This window comes from Anser anser (genome assembly GCF_964211835.1).
Source record: "Anser anser genome assembly, chromosome: 2".
NCBI lineage: Eukaryota > Metazoa > Chordata > Aves > Anseriformes > Anatidae > Anser > Anser anser.
Genome location: NC_139721.1, coordinates 25,286,821 through 25,304,620, shown reverse-complemented (window position 1 = coordinate 25,304,620; position 17,800 = coordinate 25,286,821). Strand labels below are relative to the sequence as shown.

The 17,800-nt window shown below is 41.6% G+C and overlaps 1 long non-coding RNA gene across 10 annotated transcripts in view; it reads right to left on the bottom strand.

Moving 5' to 3' along the window:
• Positions 1 to 14,987: 14,987 nt before the first annotated feature.
• The window catches only part of LOC310894249, a 57,904-nt gene continuing 55,091 nt past the window's right edge, over positions 14,988 to 17,800 (bottom strand). For 2 of the 10 annotated variants that reach the window (XR_014579715.1, XR_014579716.1), the window contains 2 exons: positions 16,694 to 16,844; positions 14,997 to 16,331 (listed from right to left, as the gene is read on the bottom strand). This is a non-coding gene — a long non-coding RNA (uncharacterized lncRNA). Of the gene's footprint in view, positions 16,332 to 16,693; positions 16,845 to 17,800 lie in introns of all 10 variants that reach the window. The other 8 variants (XR_014579714.1, XR_014579717.1, XR_014579718.1 and 5 more) reach the window with 8 other exon arrangements.

The window sequence follows — 17,800 nt, the reverse complement described above, 5'->3', positions numbered from 1 at the left end:
AAATAATTTTCAATTTTAATGGCTAGTGAAGTAGCTACTGAAAGCCTGTACAACTAGGGGGTCATGAGTGAAAAATATAATACTTTGGGTCGTGAGAAATGCTGGCCTAAAATCCATGCCATTATAAAAATTTTGGAAGAAATAACTTTTTTAGTTTGATCAAAAAGCACTCAATTTGTTTTAAAAGTCTTGTTTCATCTCACTCTGAGAGGATCTACAGAGGGCCAGGTCTCCAGCCTGGCTCTGAGCCCAGCAGGAATCCTTTGAAGGCTTTTCAAGGCCTAAGGCTGCCCTCACACCTTTCCTTATCAGCAAAGCTCCCCCAAAACCCACTCTCAGGGCACCCCCCAGCTATGACAGCCCATGTAGGAGGCTGCATGAGGAACATCACACTGCCTTGGGCTTAATTAGGGTTTGCATCTAAGAACCTCCAAGGACACCACACATCCTCCTACCACAGGGTCATCTCCTCTCAGCCTTGAAGGCCGCACTCTGTCTCCGTTGGGACCTCCAAAGAGGCTGGGCTGCTCTTGAGGAAAACAGGGAGAATGGCATGGCTTGAAGACGATAGCCCTGTCACAGCAAGAGGAGGACCAAGTCTGTGGAAGTGCTCCTCAGCACTGAGATTGGGACTGACCCCAATAGTAGCCAGCTGTTACGGAAATATCTGCATCCAAACACCACTGCAAAACCTCAAAGGCCTTCTCAGACATCAAAATAAGTATAGGTTTTAAAGTTCAAAGGTCTTTGGGATTTCCTCTTAAATTTTTTCATAATTACTCTTTTTTAATTAAAAAGAAATGTCAGAATTTACACAACTCCCCAGTCACTTGTGAAAACTAACGACATTATCCTGAAGCTGTATTCTTGACTGAATTTCCAGAGTTCCTTACCAATAATTAACCTCTCCACTATCCCTCTTGTCATGATTTTGATTGTTTGTCACTCCATGAGTGTAAAGCAGTAATTATTAAACAAATAATTAGTAGAAGTGCATCCAGGTTCTCTCTCCTCAAGCACATCCAATCCACTACAGCCCTAGTGTAGTTTTGCGTCCCAAGCCACCACACACCCACTGCCAAAGAGCCTGAACCTCTCTCTCTGTACCCACTGTGTCCCCGGTGCCCAAGGCTGACTCCCTTCTCCAAGGCCAAAGTTTCTGCTACTCATCACTTCCTTGCCAAGAGAAATGACCTGCTTTCCAGAAAACCAAGGCATTGCAAATGTGTTCTGGGACTGCACTATCAGACATCAGGGGTGGGGACCAACCCCTGGGAAGTCCAGCTACGGGAAGAAAGGTTGAGGGCTCTGAAAGAGCAGCTTGACTGAAAAAGAGGCATCTCCTGGTGGTGCTGGGGGGCAGCACACCGTGTCCTCCCCCTGCTGCTCTTCACTTCTGCACTGCAAATCGCTCTTGCTGTTCCAGCTTGCTGGAGCAAAGAGGTAGAAACGCCAGCTACAGTGTTTGAGGGGACTCCTCAGACAGAAAACGTTTGTGGCTGAAGGCAGACTGTGAGACAGACAGGCGGTATTCAGATTTGGATTGTACTGCTATGTCACCGAGGAACCCCTGATGTTTTCTCGCTCCCTGAGCACATCTGTTGCTGGAAACACAACAATGTTCACCTTGTTAAAAGCAACCTGAGTCACAAAGCAGCCAGGAGGAGCAGAGTGACTGTGGAGGCTCCCGGGAAAGTTTTCCACTATGCCCTGCTCCCTGCAGCTTGCAAGGTGAAGGAGAGGGCACCCTGGACCACATGCCTGGACCAGTTACACAGGCAGTCTTGGCACGCCACGGCCTCATGATTAACCACGGGAGGACTGGTCCCCACCTTCCATGGGGAGGGTGAGAAATTAAGCTGTGAAAGCACCTTACATCACTCCACTGGCAAACAAGGGCTTTCTTCATCTGGCCAGGCAGTATGTCGAACCCATGAAATTTCTGCTCCTGGAAGGTCTGCTAGTCAGATCTTGGCTTTCTCTGTGATTTTCCAGTGTCTCCATCCCCACGATGGCTAGATTGTCTGGCTAGATGGTGTCACCTCCCAGCTAGACGAGAACCTCCTAGATGACAGAGTAGCAAGCAGGCACCAACAAAAGGCATTCGAGTTTTCTGCAGCTGCATCTGTTCTGCCAAGTACTATAATATTTTCAGTCACATTCATTTTGCCTTCAAGAAAGAAGTTTATTATGACCTCAGACCACAAGTGGAGCCAGTCTGAAAGATGAAAAGTGTATCATATTGTATCTGATGATGTCAGCTCACACTTCTCTGTAAGCCTCCCCCAGACTGAGTCATAGCAGGAGGGTTCAAAGTGAATACTAAATAGGATTAGCTTAAAGATATAATGCCAGCAGGCTAATTTATCAGTAATTCAGAATGGTGTGAATTTCCCTGACTTGGTGATCTCTTATCTGTCCCCTGGTGAAAGTGAAGCAGGATGCCTTTCTGGTATCTCAGATCAGTAACAAGCTTGGGATGATTTTAATTTAAGATCCCAGCTGCAGTATTTGCCTTTTTTATGTCTTAGCACACTTTACACCCTCGCACAGTGTCAGGAATCAAGCCTTTAGATATGAAATTCAAAAATACACATGAAGACTACAGCCATCTTTAACATGTTCATGGCAAGCTGCACTCTGTCAGACATGCATCCCAAAGCTTTGTTCTACAATCCTAAGTGCTCCAAAATGACCCTGAAATAAATCACAATATTAATCTGCCTCAGAACAGTAAAATTCAGGTCACTCAACACGTACATGACCTGCCCAAAAAGCTCTTAGGCAGATAAACATAAAGTCCATTAGGATCTCCTGAACAGATGTCACACATACTGAAACTTTGGAATGCGATGCTCCCTTGCAACAATACAAGTCATAAACTGTTTGATATCATATATATTGATCCAGAAGTGATTCAATGCACAGTCCACCTCTTAGACTGGTTGTTCTCACAAGCAGAAAGCACTCCCTAAGCAGGTGATATTCAGTGGTGTCTGTGCAGCACTGTTGACTCACAACACCTTGCGATACCTTTCGTGCTCTGCCTTGGGTCTGAGCAGAGCAGAGCAGCGGCAGTAGATATCTACAATCCAAGCTCAAGCTGTAGGTCCACTGTGAAATTTGTTGCACCACTGACAAGTGGCCAGTATCTCTCAGTGACTCAATGAGCCTCTCTGAAAAACATTCTGCTTCACCCCAAAGATCCCTCTGATTGATGTAGTCGGCAGCATTTGTTCTTCGTCAACTCATGCTTGCCTTCTGACGCTGCAATAAATCACAAGTGCTATGATGCACTAGTTGGTTTCAGTGCAGATAGAACCCATTGCAAATACAGATTTAAATGGCTGCTTTGAATTGCACACACACACACCCTTTTTTTTCCTTTTTTTTTTTTTTTTTTTTTTTTTTTTGTTCAGGTTTCTTTACAGAGGCTCATTTTACAAATGTCTGTTTACTCTCACACTTTAATATTATCAATTAGCAGGGTCAAAGAGCTCCCCTTAGGAAGGTTTAAAACAACACTTTTTGCCTTTGGTTTTAATGCCGTACACAAGTTTGCGTGCCATCTACTGTGTAGCAGTATACCTCCCACTTACTTTGTAATCCTAAAAATCTATGCCCTGATTCATGGCTGGGGCATGCAGTGGCAGCCAGATCACAGCACTTACACGCAGACCTTTTCATAAGAGCACAATGGTGTCCATTAAAAGAAATGAAATCTCTTGCTTGGGAAGAAACAAAAACACACAAACACACATACAAAAAAACACAGCATCCCTATATTATAGTCTGTAGCTAAACCTGAAGCTGCATGGACCCCAAGCCAAAACATAACCACAGTTTAGGGCAAGTGGCATAACATGTGTTCAAACAACAAGGTTCCACCACAATAACAGACTTAAAGAGCCAGGCAAAAGGTGAGTTTAGTTGTCTTTGTTGGCAGTGAAGATATGTGGAGGTTTCTTTGGCTGAAATTTCTTACTTCCTTTAAAAAAGGGCAAATGGAACACCCCCCTTTCCCCATCACTCTCCACGAAAACGTCAACAGCTGGATCCCTACATGCTCCATCAGCTGTGGGTAGCTGCCTAGCGCAGACCTCCTTTCAGTGAGCTATTATTTCACTAGTGGCTGTAATAGGTTATTATCTGTGTGACACAACCTCTGGAGTGGCAGAAGATACTCGTTTTTCCTCTACTGTCAGACTGAAGAGCTAAATTACAATTTAAGGAACCAGGTACCCAATTCTGTCAAAACATCCCACGCGATTGTTTCTTATTCAAGAGAAAACGATACATAATCAAGTAGAAGTGCATGAGGGCTCCAGGTCTAAAATGAGATATCAGAGACAATATTAAGTGATGTCAATACTAGGACCACCTTCTAGCTACAGTGAGCTTCAGGTTAAACAACTTAAGAAAAGCTCAGTAAGGAAAACAGATATGGCTAGCTTTGCAAAAATTAAAATAACTCCAAAGTGAAAATGGTTTTCTGAACTTCATAGAATAAATAATAAGAAATAAGAAAATTAAAATTAAAAAAAAATACAAAAATTAATTTATTCCACAGGTGAGAGAAAATATATGAGTTTTAAATTCTTTCATTTTGAAGACTTTATGGTTTTAAAGCTTATGAACTAACACGAGACAGTGTTATGCTAGAAATTTGGTGAGTATTCTTCCACTTAAATTAAGAGAAGATGAACTTAAAACATTAAATGATATTTCTTGGAGAATTTTATGTAACACTCCCAGAGAAAATCTAAACAAAATTCAAGGTGCCCTACTCTTGGCACCACATAGTCTTTGATTTGTGAAGCAGTTTTTAGATAATTTAACAGCCAGAAATGGTTTAAAAGACAGATAAGGAAACTGCAGGTATATATACCAATTTGTATTCTCTGTCTCAAACCTCATAACTTGTTCCAGTTCCTGTGTGACAAGCACTGATTGGAACATTTGTGACAACATTTTAAACAACACTGAGACAAAACTTTTGCCATTATTATCCTCCCAACTATATAAATTATTTACAGAACACCATTCACTTTCCCTATTAAATATATTTTGATATTTTGGGAACAAATAGAGACCAATCTAATGCTTTTAGGGACATGGCTGTTTCTAACCCCAATATTTTACATTGAAAATATCTGCTTAAGATGAGTGGCAAACTGCAAAATTCATCTTGCATCAATTTTAATCCAGCACTTATGCTCATGCCCCAGCGAACGCAGATGACACATCTGCTGGTCCTCCATGGGGCCCAATATGGGTCCCTACCACGGGGTCCATCCCCCAGGAGCAAACTGCTCCACCACGGGTCCCCCACGGGCGGCAGCTCCCCCCAGACCCCTGCTCCTGCGTGGGCTCCTCTCCACGGGCTGCAGCTCCGGCCCGGGGCCTGCTCCTGCGGGGGCTCTCCATGGGCCGCAGCCTCCTCCAGGCCACATCCACCTGCTCCACCGGGGGCTCCTCCACAGGCTGCAGCGTGGAGATCTGCTCCGTGTGGGACCCGTGGGCTGCAGGGGGACAGCCTGCTCCACCAGGGGCCTCTCCACAGGCCGCAGGGGAACTGCTGCTGCCTGCCTGGAGCACCTCCTGCCCTCCTGCTGCACTGACCTGGGGGCTGCAGGGCTGGGTCTCACTCCTCTCTCCCAGCTGCTGCTGCACAGCAGTTGTGTTTTTCTCTTTCTTCGATCTTTTCTCCTAGAGGCCCAACCAGCATCGTTCATGGCTCGGCTCTGGCCAGCAGCAGGTCCCTTTTGGAGCAGCTGGAGCTGGCTCAGATCTGACATGGGGCAGCTGCTGGGCTCTGCTCACGGAGGCCACCCCTGCAGCCCTCCTGCTACCTGGCCCTTGCCAGGTAAACCCAATACACTCAGATGGGTTAACGAGGCCAGATCCAACAACATACAGTTGGACTTCACAATCCCACCTGTATCATGCTGCATTTAACTGTGTTACTGGTATTAACAGCCTACTTGTTCCGTATTTGTCCTTCCTCTGTAGGAAAAAGTAAATTAAGACGAAGAAATAAATTCCACTGAACTTGTCTCATCTGGTAGACATTGATTAAAGCAGGATGGTCACCCTGGCTCACCTCTGCTTGCTTCCAATGTCCTACTTCCAGTTAATTCTATTCTGCCTTCAGTAATGTACTTGGCACTACAGCAGGAAATAGCTTTGCATAGATGATGTTTTCCTGTAAGTGTTAATGACTGAAAATATGTCAATACATGGACAATGCACCATTTTAAGTGTATTCCAGTGATTAATTTTTACCTTGCCTTTTTTACTTCTTGCAGCCCCAGGGATCCCAGATTGCTTCTTGAAGAGTCCATTAACACCCAATATTTTCTCACCGTGAAGGTGAATCTATAGCACTCATGTAACCTTTCACTCTCCTTCTCAACAGAAAAAACAGATCTTTTGAAGCTTGCAAATGCAAACCATTTTCTCTCAAGCTTGGGAAATATGTGTATATATATATATATACACGCATACACACACATATATATGTGTTTTTATATTTAAAATTTATATTTAATTCCCTTTTGAATCTTTCAACATCTTTGTGAAGCATAGACACGTGTCCATCATAAAGTCAACACTCTAGCTGCTTCCTACTTTGTGATTCAGTGATTACATTAGCTGTTCTGTAACAGCTTGGGATTTGGAGCTCGCTTTGAACTGTTTATCCCTAGGACTGCTACTACTTTTGGAGTCATTGCTTGCCAGATCTGCTGCTGTGAAAGTCTGCCACCATTCTTATTTTCTGTTCATCTCTCTGCATTTGTCTGTACTGAAATGCATTTTCTTTGTCTTGACCAGTTTGCCAAGCTGTATGTATCGCTCTGTATGGCTTTCTTGCCCTTGTTAACTGTTTTTGTTTGTCTGTTTTTTCCTGTCTACTTTTCCATTAACTGAAAAGGATAACAGCACTCCCTTCGTGGGTGTAAAATGAGCACTGAGCTTCAAAAATATATCTCAAGATTAGCAATAATTTCATATATGTTTGTATTAATTTTGTATTTACCTGCAGATTACATAAATTATCTGAACAGCACAAGATGACTCAAAATGACCCATAATGTGACAGCTTCCCCATATGTGATTTCTCAAGACCTCTGAGATCTTAGTCTTTCTAATTGCTCTGTCACGGAGCTCATTTTTAAATTAAAACTCTACTAAATATTAAAACAATGTCAGTAAAATTTCTGTGTATCATCAAGGAAATTCATAGGTTCAAAGAATGAGAGCTGCAGTGATGAACAGCAGTGGTTCTTAGCAGAAAGCTGCTAGCCATAAAAACACAGTGGTGGAGCCTAGTGACCACTGTCCTGTAATAACACAGATTTAAATTTGGTGTTTACATCCTGATGCTCTGGGTTTTTGACAATGGTGTTAGAATGACTTTAGCCATTGAAAAATTATTTCTCAGTACACTTAGCTTTGCTAAACAGAAAAACAGAAATTAACCTTGTCTTTGGCTCCCTTATTAAATCTGTACACTTCAAAACTTATGTAGTAGTTCCTAACTTCTCTACCTACTAAATATTTATTTTATTTTTTTTATCTTTAGTTCTTGCTTTTCCTTCATCATAGCCAGATGGACTTTATGCAAAGTTGTCTTCTTTCTTGGCTGGGAAATGGCAAACTTTCTGGTCCTCTGACAAGCTCCTCACAAAAAAAAAAAAAAAAGTTTTCTCAGTTTTCATGTAGATATTTCTCCAGAGTCAGTTTCACCACACCATATCTTTAACTGTGCGAAACCAGTCTTTTTGAAGTGTCAGATATATTACTGGTTGAGGTTGATGTCCATTTTACAATGTTAAACCTACTGATGAAGTGAAATCTGGTACCTTGGTGACCCTGGCTATAGTCCAGCAACTGATTTTCTTCATCATGAAATCCAAAATCGGGTTCTCCTATCAGTTAAAAATAAATAAATAAATAAACAAGCAAACAAAACCACACATTTTTGTGCCAACAAATGATCACCTGTAAGGACTTCAGTATGTAACCTCAACAGCTCAACCAGGAGCTGGGAGTGAAGGTGACAAGGACCTCCCCAGAGGACAACCGGGGTCTTCTGGCAACACTGACATTTTCTGTTTTCCAAAATAAAACTTTCCAACATCCTCTAGGTACCCAACTTTCTACTACTTTGCCATTTATAAATAGATTTTAACATCTCTTCCATCACTCCAGAGACTTCAGTAAGGGCAATTATGTGCAATTTTTTTCTCATCCATCAATATTTGATTATTTTCCTCCTTACCTGATTTCCTGTCCTTGGCCTTTCTAACTGAAAAATGTCCTCGTTCATGTTTTTTAACATAGCAGTTCAGTTAGCTCACAGCAAGCAGAGTTGGAGTTCATGGCACTCATTTCCCCTTGCTGTGCTGGTTTCACTTTGTATTAGTTACTACAGCCATTTCCATGCAGGAAGGAGGAGAGATCCCTGATCCCATGGCCCAAGCCCATGCTAGCTGTGCCAAATGTTAATGAGAAGCAGCTAAGCAATAAAGACCTCCAGCTTCCTACAACTTCCACATTCACCAGTTCATCCTTGTCATTTTCTACTTTGCTGTTGTTCACCTGAGGAGGTGTTCAAGGCCAAGTTGGATGGGGCCTTGGCCAACCTAATGTAGCAGGCATCATCACTGCCTATGGCAGGGGGATGGGAACCAGATGGGCTTTAAGGTCCCTTCCAACCCAAGCCATTCGATGATTCTATGACCTCCATGACTTTCTCTTGAAGACCACCACCAACAGGACTTCCCAGATGACCCACATTCACACCGACCACCAGAGCCTCACCACCCTCCTGCCTTGGTTGAGTGGCTGGACCAGAGCCGGAGCCTCACAAGGAGGTCTGCACCGATGGCTTGGCTTTGACCACAGAGAGAAGCACCTTCCTTCAGGCCATGCAGGTGCCACAACTGCAGAGGATCTTTAGTGCACTTAGAAAAGTTTTAATGACCCTATTCAAGCCTCTGAGATACGTAGGTATTAACTAGATTCAGGATTTTAAACCATCTGAATAATAACAGTTTTCCTTTTGGAAGAGTTTTATTTATGTAGGTATTTCAAATATCTCCAACAACTTATTCTCTAATTGTACACAGACCTACTTTTTTTTTTTTTCTTCCCAGGAACAGCAAAGTAGACTGAGGCTGAATTTCCAATGTAATAAACAAAAAATGCAAACATTTATGGCCTTTTAAAGCATCATTAAAAGCATCATTAAAGAAGAAAGAATGGCAGCAAGCACATTTCTTCACCTTTTTCAGATCTCCTTAAGAAAACATGGCTTAGGCAACTGAAAAAGCACATTATGAATACTAGTTCCCTTCAACCACAACCTCTAATGAAAAGTGAACAGGAGGACTTCAGCTCATCTTATCTGGCTGGCAAAAATGAAACAAAAACATGCTCAGAAAAATGATTCTTTGCTACTCTTCCCCCTCCTGTCCTAACTGCAAGGGAGCACTACATTCTTCTGTAAGCATCCCTTGGACTACAATAGGCACTTATATTTATTCATTGCTTACCATCAGGCTAGCGCCATGGGCAGAATGGGTGGCTTTTACTTGAGAAAATGTGCTTGGTTTCCTTTTTCCACAAAAATGTGACACCTTCTTTGTGCCCAGATATTTACCAAAAATAACTTTTTAATCTATTTTAATTTCTGTAACCAGGAGAATATATCAAAGTGCTTCCATCTAATTAGCTCACCTGAGAGAAGTATGCAGCCGTTACAAATATGCCCAAATGATGCCCACGCTATTAACTTCTTTGGTGAATATTATTTAATTTCCTGTGTCTCCAATCAGAAATTCTCACTCTGTTCCTTTGAAACACCTGTGCTTGTGGGCTAAGAATAAGATCCCTATTCAGTGCTGTCACAAAAGCAGAGAAGAACATCTGGACTTATACGTCCCTGCTACCTTCTGGCAAATGTTGTTCCACACATGCCTGTTTCACACTTTTGTCTTTCCAGCTTGCTGGGGGGGTTCTGGGAGCTTTTCACTGTCTTGCTCAGGGGAAACAGGGACAGTGCATTTGTCTGTAGGCACTGGAGGGGCAATTTTTAGTGGCTGATAACTAGACCAGCTTTCCTGAGAAGAGTGGTTCAGATTCATCCCTGCTATAACTCTGCTAACTCTAATGGGTTTTTACCAGGGATGAACTTGGCCCCATGTTGTTAGATGTGTGCATATTAGAAACAGAGTCATTTGCTACAAGGGAAACAGTCAACATCTTATTTGCATCCATGCATATCAACAATGCAATTAGGGCAAACTTCTTTGAGAATTGGATTCAGATGGTAATTAAAGAATTGTGTTATGAATTTTAATTTGGCATTAGTGAAGTAAATTATTCTGTATTGCTCTGTTCTCACAGTTTGGGCAGAATACATTATGCTTTGCTTACTGAGACCTTTGAATTAAAAAAAAAAAAAAAAAAGAGCCTAGTCCCTATGTCCTTACAATCTAATTGTGTGGAAGAAAATGAGTTACATAAAACATTTGCCAGTGATTCAAAGTTAAACAGCAGCAAACATCATTCCTTTGATTCCTTCCCACAATTTGGGGACTAAGTTGGAAGGGTTGGTGAGGAAACTCTTCTAAGCAGCAATAATTGATAAGATGTATAAAAAAAAAAAAAAAAAGAAAAAGAAAAAGAAAAAAGAAAAAGCACATAAAAATAACAACTTTGAAAAGACAGGTGAGACAGATATTTAAAAAAATCAATGTCAACATCTATCTATATCACTAATAATGATATGTGGCCATCAGTTGTGACCTTAGCGATTCTGGGTGAACTTACAAAATCCTCGTTTGACTTCTGAGAAAAATCTTCAGGTCCATTTAAAGCCAATGAAACCCTACCAGCTAAAGACACAAAACCAATAGTAGAAAGTGGTTGAATTTTTTGCCACACAGAAGTGCAGATCATTTTCTGACTTGGGTTTCTTAACTGAAACATTTAGCAGTTAAAATTCCAGGGCGTCAGACTATCATACAGAGGGCTCTACTTCCTCTATTTCTCATTTGGACAGCTGAAGAGACAGACATTTCACAAGGACTAGGCACTCTCATGAGAAGGAATTTCTCCATTATTTTCATTGTAGATTAAAATGTTTTAGCCTTAAATAATCCTGGATGAGGTCTTGACCTCATGTTTGTATAAGTATGGACTTGCTCAGTTGAAGTCTCCGCAGCTATATAAAAATAACACCAATGTAAGAGAGGATCCAGCCCAGAATATGTCAGCATATTCTTAGCCCCATGATATTGCCCAGCACCAGCCCTATATGCTTCCAAGTGTCCTGACAGAGGTATTTGCAACTGCTGTTGGAGTGCTCAGATATGTGCTACAGTATGAAACAGATGGTATCATCGTGTAAAATAATATATCCAAAGGTACTGACTGTAATAAACCTCCCGGTACTTGTGTCTTTGAGGTAAGTTTACTACAGATGTTAGCCAGAGGACATACTAAGCTTATTCAGTGGATGTCTTTAGGGAAGGTAGATGCTTCAGTCTTTAGGAAATCAAAATTATATTGTTTTCTTTTTTTCCTTCCTGAGATTAATGTTTGTCTACAAATGTTATGTGTGGATTCACTGTGCTTTGTGGATGTCAGCATGTGTGTCCCCCGGTTTGCCAGTGAGGTGCAGCGAGGTGCAGTGATGGGAAGGTGGCGGGTGCACCGAAGAGCCCAGGAGGGGTAACAGCTTTTGTCAGCAGCACGGTGCAATAAAAATGACAGCAGTGGCAGTCAGTATCCAGCGTGCCCAGCTGCCCAGTCCTAATGCTACATAACATTAAAAAGTAACAATAACAACAATCCCGTGTTGTCCCTCCTCATTAACTTTTTAAGGCTCCTGCTCACTTCGTGGAATCACCATTCTATCACATTGTCAATAATGTATGAAACAAAAAACTCCTGTCCACCCTGAGATGAGAAGAAAAGCAGATAGAGATTTACAGGAACTATCTTGCGCTATTTTCAGCAGCCTTGAATTCAGGCACAATAAAAATAAAATTAAAATAAAATAAAAATAAAGAGCAGAGACAAGAAAATTAAAGTAAAATTTAAAAAAAGTGTTCAAACATTTTAAAGAGAGTTGCAGGAGAGAGAGGTGACATTTTCTCTTTATTCTTTTCTTTTACTCTGTGCCACCTGCTCAGTAGAGAGATGGAGGCTCCAGAGAAATGAATGCACTTTTAAAAGAAATCATTTATTTTTTAAGACTAATTTATTGCTCATGGAAGACACTTGTCTCTGCTAGCCCCCAAGACCCAGAATTGGGAGTGAATGCACATCTTCAATCCATCCTCCCGTCACTAGCAATCTCCTTGACCTATTAACCATCTCTCTGTTGGCTCAGCTGAAGCATCTGTCCGGAGGTGGAACATGGCAGGACTTTGCTGATTGCGGGCAGCACTCCGGGGCTGCAGAAATGCTTTGCCCTGTGTAATTAACACATTCATGTACAGAAAGGATAATGGTGATGAAATATATTCCTAGCTCCTTTATTCCAAGGTGGGCAGTGGCAAGGAAGGCAATCTGAAAGAGGACAAGTGGCATTTTCAGAAGTAGGCTTACAAAAATCACGTTCAGCCATCCCAGCATGCTGCCTCTCTCCAGCATGCCACTTCCTGCTGCCACTGCTGCTGAATTGTCTTGCAGAGGGAGAAGCACTGACAGACTCACATACACAGCCCCTGAAGAATCTAATTTGGATGCTACAGACCCAGAGAAACTTCCCAAAGCATCTCTGAACCCACCCGTTCTCCTGCTAACGTGCCCTGCTTCGTGGCTGGGGCAGCGGCTGCAGCCAGCTCCAGCTTTAGCACACAAACTGGAAAATTCAGTACGGAATAGAAGTGGCGAGCACCTTCCTCACCTTGTAGCAACTCACAGCAAATTGGTCCAATCTGCATTTCCAGCTAGAGGAGGTTTTGAGCAGAATTAATTGCAAATGACTCCTAGCCTAGTTATAATCTAAAATACTGTTTCGTTTTGGCAGGAGAAAGGAGCTGCACTTTCTGCACAAAGCCAATGCCTATAAAACAGAAGAAAGCAAAGCATGATCAGTGTGGTGAGCAGGAGATAAAACAAGCTCCTTGGCACTGGGCAATGGCAGAGGAAGTCTGTTTCCTCCCTGATAGCTAGTCGAACATTGTTACCCTAAGCTGGGCTGGTTCTCCTCCCACCAGGCTGTTCATATACCATCTGTCCATGCTGAAAATTATCAGGAGCATTATGTTGTGTCTTCACTTATTAAAAGGCTGAATGCAAACTTTCCAGAGCATACAGAGTGTTACAGCTTACCGCACCGGAAACTTTATACCATTATGCCTAGCTAGGCCCCTGAGTCTCTGTTTTAATGCCTTGGAAATGCGACAAAGTATAGCCAAGAATGGGCAAGAAAAAATGTAAAACATCAAAATCAGGATCCATAGTCTTTTGCAGTTTCCCTCGTTCTTTCACATAAAACTAGAAACAGAACAAATTTATACTCCTGCTACATTTTTAAACCAAGGACAGGGTAAGATCTTTCCCACAAGCATTTTGCCTCTGCTGCCTTTGAGGGGTGGAAAAGCCTGCAGAAGAAATGCATAGTGCCAGCAATTTTTCTTTTCCCTCAGGTTCCCCATGAGAGCTCTCTTTTGCTAAAATGTGAACAGAAAATCATCTTTGGATACCGCCTAGATAAGAGGTGAAATGCAATTCTCGTTATTAATATTTAAGAATCACATCTATATCCATGTGTTAAAACACTCTGTTGCCACCACCAGCGTCCACCTTCCTTTGATGCGTGAGTTGGCATTTTCTGCAGTAATGCGACGACAACATACTGACTTGACCAATACCTTAGATAATCTTATGACAAAATTAGAAAATTGACTATATTAGAGTAACGCATGTGTGAGTTTGGATTTAGAATTCCATAGGGTGAGAAACACTGTGCATCTCCTGGGTGTAAAGGGGAACACAGAAAGAGAATAGAAACAACTCACTTGTGCCCACAGAACAGGTAAACAGCCAGTGCTGGGAACAGGGATGAGATTCCCAATAATCAAACCACAGCTTCCTGGTATTTTTAGGCAGATATTTTGAATTTCCAGAACCTAAGTCTCTCATAACAAGTTCATATAATTGAAAACAAGACTTAGCAAAATTCTTTAGTAGATCTTAAACAACTTTTATAAGTGGGAATGGGTGAATATTAATTTATTGAAATCTATTGCTAATCAATTAATTTTAAAATACTGTGGAAAAATAAACGTTATATCTCCCTCCTTTTAAATAATCCTTTCTAAATATTCCCCTCTATGTGAAGATATCATTTATTTTACACTAGACCAGATCCTATTCTTTATCTACTCCTTCCCTGCAGCATTACAAAAAGTAGATGTATTTTAAAAGTCTAATATCTCTCATTCCGTAAGTATTTTTTATGGACTTCACAGAGGGCAGATTTTTTATTTTGGTAAACTTCCTAATGGTTCCAGTCAAGGGTGAGATGTTAGAAGCCATCCTGCCAGCCTTTGGGGGAGCTCACTTTCTTCTGCACCGACATTGCAGATGCAATAGCCTCACTGGCCAAGCATGGCCCACAAGAGGTTCATCTTCCCTAAAGCACTTGTTGCTCACATTACCCTGCTCTGTTTATTCAGTCTTTGCTTCTCACCCAGATCTGCCACAAAGTACACAAGCATGTGTCTTTCTAAGCCAGTCCCTATTATTTTATAAAACCCAGCACAAAACATACACGAATTGATTGTGGTAGCTGTCAAGCCTGCAAGTGATTCAAGTGTGTTTGCCCTTTCCTTCACTGCATTTTTGGGTGTTGTATAAATAGAACAAGAAATGTAAAATGCAGGTTAAGTCATTCAACACTTCTGTTTGTTGTTGTTTTTTTTTTTTTTTTTTTTCTTCTGATTTGTGCCCTGTTCTGGCACCTTTTTTTTCTGAAACCACTTTTTGTCTGTCAGCAGGCATGGGAATATTTGTGGTTCTGTGAGACAAAACAATAGGTTCTGCAGTGAGTGTTATCATCTTTGTCAAAATCAAGTATTGAATCAGAACCAGGATCCATCCAGGTTCTTCAAAAACCATACTAGACACATTCCTCATTAGGCATCTGTTTATTCCAAAACACAAACACACAGGGGATAGAATTAGATAACACTTTTCTGGCTTACTAAATGGGTTAGACTTAGTAAATATGGTACTCGATTTTCAACTGATTCTACCATCTGTCAGCAAACTTATTGCTTTTAGCAGGGGTTTTTCTTGTGGTAATTTCTGGGATTTTTTTCCCCTCTGTTCTTTTCATGAATATACATGCCTATAAAGTTTAAGGGAAAAGTAATACAGAAAAATGAATTAATCCACAAAATCTGAATAGCGCAGGTTAGGTTATAATCAGAAGGTACAAAGGGACTTGTAAATTGTTATTAACAAGCAGCACAGGAAAACATATAAACAAACAAACAAAAAACAACAATGACAAACTTCTCATGTGTGGAAGAAACCTTCTATTGTTTTACAAGTGTGCCCAAACGCTGGAGTCAGCTACCAGAGAGTGTGTGCAACAAACAATGCAGCAACAACCGTGTGCATGGGCAGAGACTGGTGTGGGAAGGACAAAGAGCTGGGGCAAGACAAACCACCCAGAGAATTTGCTGACTGGGACTCAGCTTCACTGAAGTCCAAACATAACATTTCTGCTATATTTTCACACTAAAAAAAAAATAATAAATGAATATGCCTCAGGCCTGTTCTGATGCTAAACAGAGGCAGAACATGGGAACAGCAAGTTCAGTAGCTTGTAGTTGTGATCCTGATTCTGCTGGAGTCTGTTGCCTCCCAGACAGCAGCATTGGCAAAAACAAGCGTCATCCACTGACAGGTTTCTGGCTGACCCAGCAGGTCAAAATCCTTGGAGATGTGACCCTGATGCTGTTATCCCAACCAGAAGCAGTCCAGAGCACCTCATTAATTTGCACGCAGCCCTGCATGATGATGCCTGTTCTCCTTGGAGCCAGGATGGATGCCATCGGTTTGAAGGTCCTGCAAGAGGCTCCACTGCATGGTGTAGATGTGTGGTTTCTACACCAGCAGCAGCCTTGCATCCCTTAGACAGTGCTGTGTTGCTGTTGAAGAGCTTAAAGTGTTTTGCTGCTTGGCAAGAGATCTTGGCCTCTTCAGACAGAGTGGAATTTTTTTCGTTATTTCCAGTGGGTTTGTAACGGCACTTCTCAAATGCTTTCCTGGGAGATAGTTCCTCATGGGTCTTTTCTCTGACAATTGCAAGGAAGGAAAACATTTTTAGGAAAGCAAACGTTTCATTTTATATCTCCTTCTCTTACCCCATAAGCCCACTAGCACAGTAGAATACCCAGAAAGTAGAATGTACAGAAAGAATAAAAATATGGCTTCAATGTATGCTTAGAGAAGGTATGGATTTTTGTAAGGGGTTACTTTGTACTTGGAGGGATAATGGAGGATGAAGACCCAGCCAGAGATGGGGGTGGGTTTAGCTGTGACTCTGTCCAAGATGTCCTTGGGCACATGAGGATGTTCCTCTCCCCTTTTGGGGTCTCCAGCACCCAAACTCACCCACCACCCATCCCTCTCATTTGCAAGAGGAGGCTGCTCTTACCAGGAGAGAGGCCAGCAGGAGGAACTTGTGCTTCCCCTCCCACTTTCAGCTGGTCCCAGTATACAGGTTTTCAGACACTGGTACTTTGCCCTTTGCGCATTCACAGTGCCAAGTTCGTCCCCATGAGCAGAACAGCTCTTTTACCCCAGAACTGAAAAAAAAAACAAACCAAAACAAACAAACAAACAAAAAAAAAAAACACAGGAGGGCAAGGCATGAGTTAGCTGCAGACAGCTTAGGCAGAGGAGTCATCCTGTTGAAACTGGGGAAAGGATTCATGGCAAGGAAATGGACTTGGGCAGAAAAATGTCAAATGTTCAGAGATCCATATAGGCAGATGCACTGATACATCCACAGCACTAAGCACGGTTGGAACAGGCGAGCCCAAAGCTTATAACGATTGATAGACTGTGCGATGAACAAAAGTACAAAAAGTAATCAGGAATGAGATAAAGGTTAGCACCAGATATAAAGCATCAGTACAGGGGAGGACTAGGAAGATTATAGAAATGATCGTGAAACTGTAGGAAAATGATAAGAAAAGGGAAGGTGAAGAATGAAAAGAGGTATGAATGAGAGGCAAGATAAACGGGAAGACATGTTTTGTATACATAAAGGAACAAGAGATGGCACAAGAGGTGAAATGAGACATGGAAGGGGTAATATATTGGCAGAAAGGGCTGACACTGTAAAAAGTAAAATGAATTCTTTATTCTTGTGCTCACAAAATGTGATGGAGAAATAATCAGATACTTATTTTCAACGAGAAGAAGAAAATATACCATAAGTCAAGGCCACATCCAAGAGAAAGTCAAAGAAAATAGGAGATGGGAAGGTTTAAATTAATGGCCAGCAACAAAGACCCCTGCCTATTCAGAAAAAAAAAAAAAAAAAAGGATAAATGATAAACTCAGGTATGTTAGCACACATACTACATTAAAAAGCTCTTCAAAATATCAGAAAATATCGTTGTAATAGAAGGTATCAAATTTAATGCCTGTACTTTTAAGAAGGGATTTTATCTGACAGCAAGAAACCATTCGTTTTATGCAGAACAACACTGGGAAAAGTAATCAGGTAAAGATAATATTGGATGAAAGTGCTGTC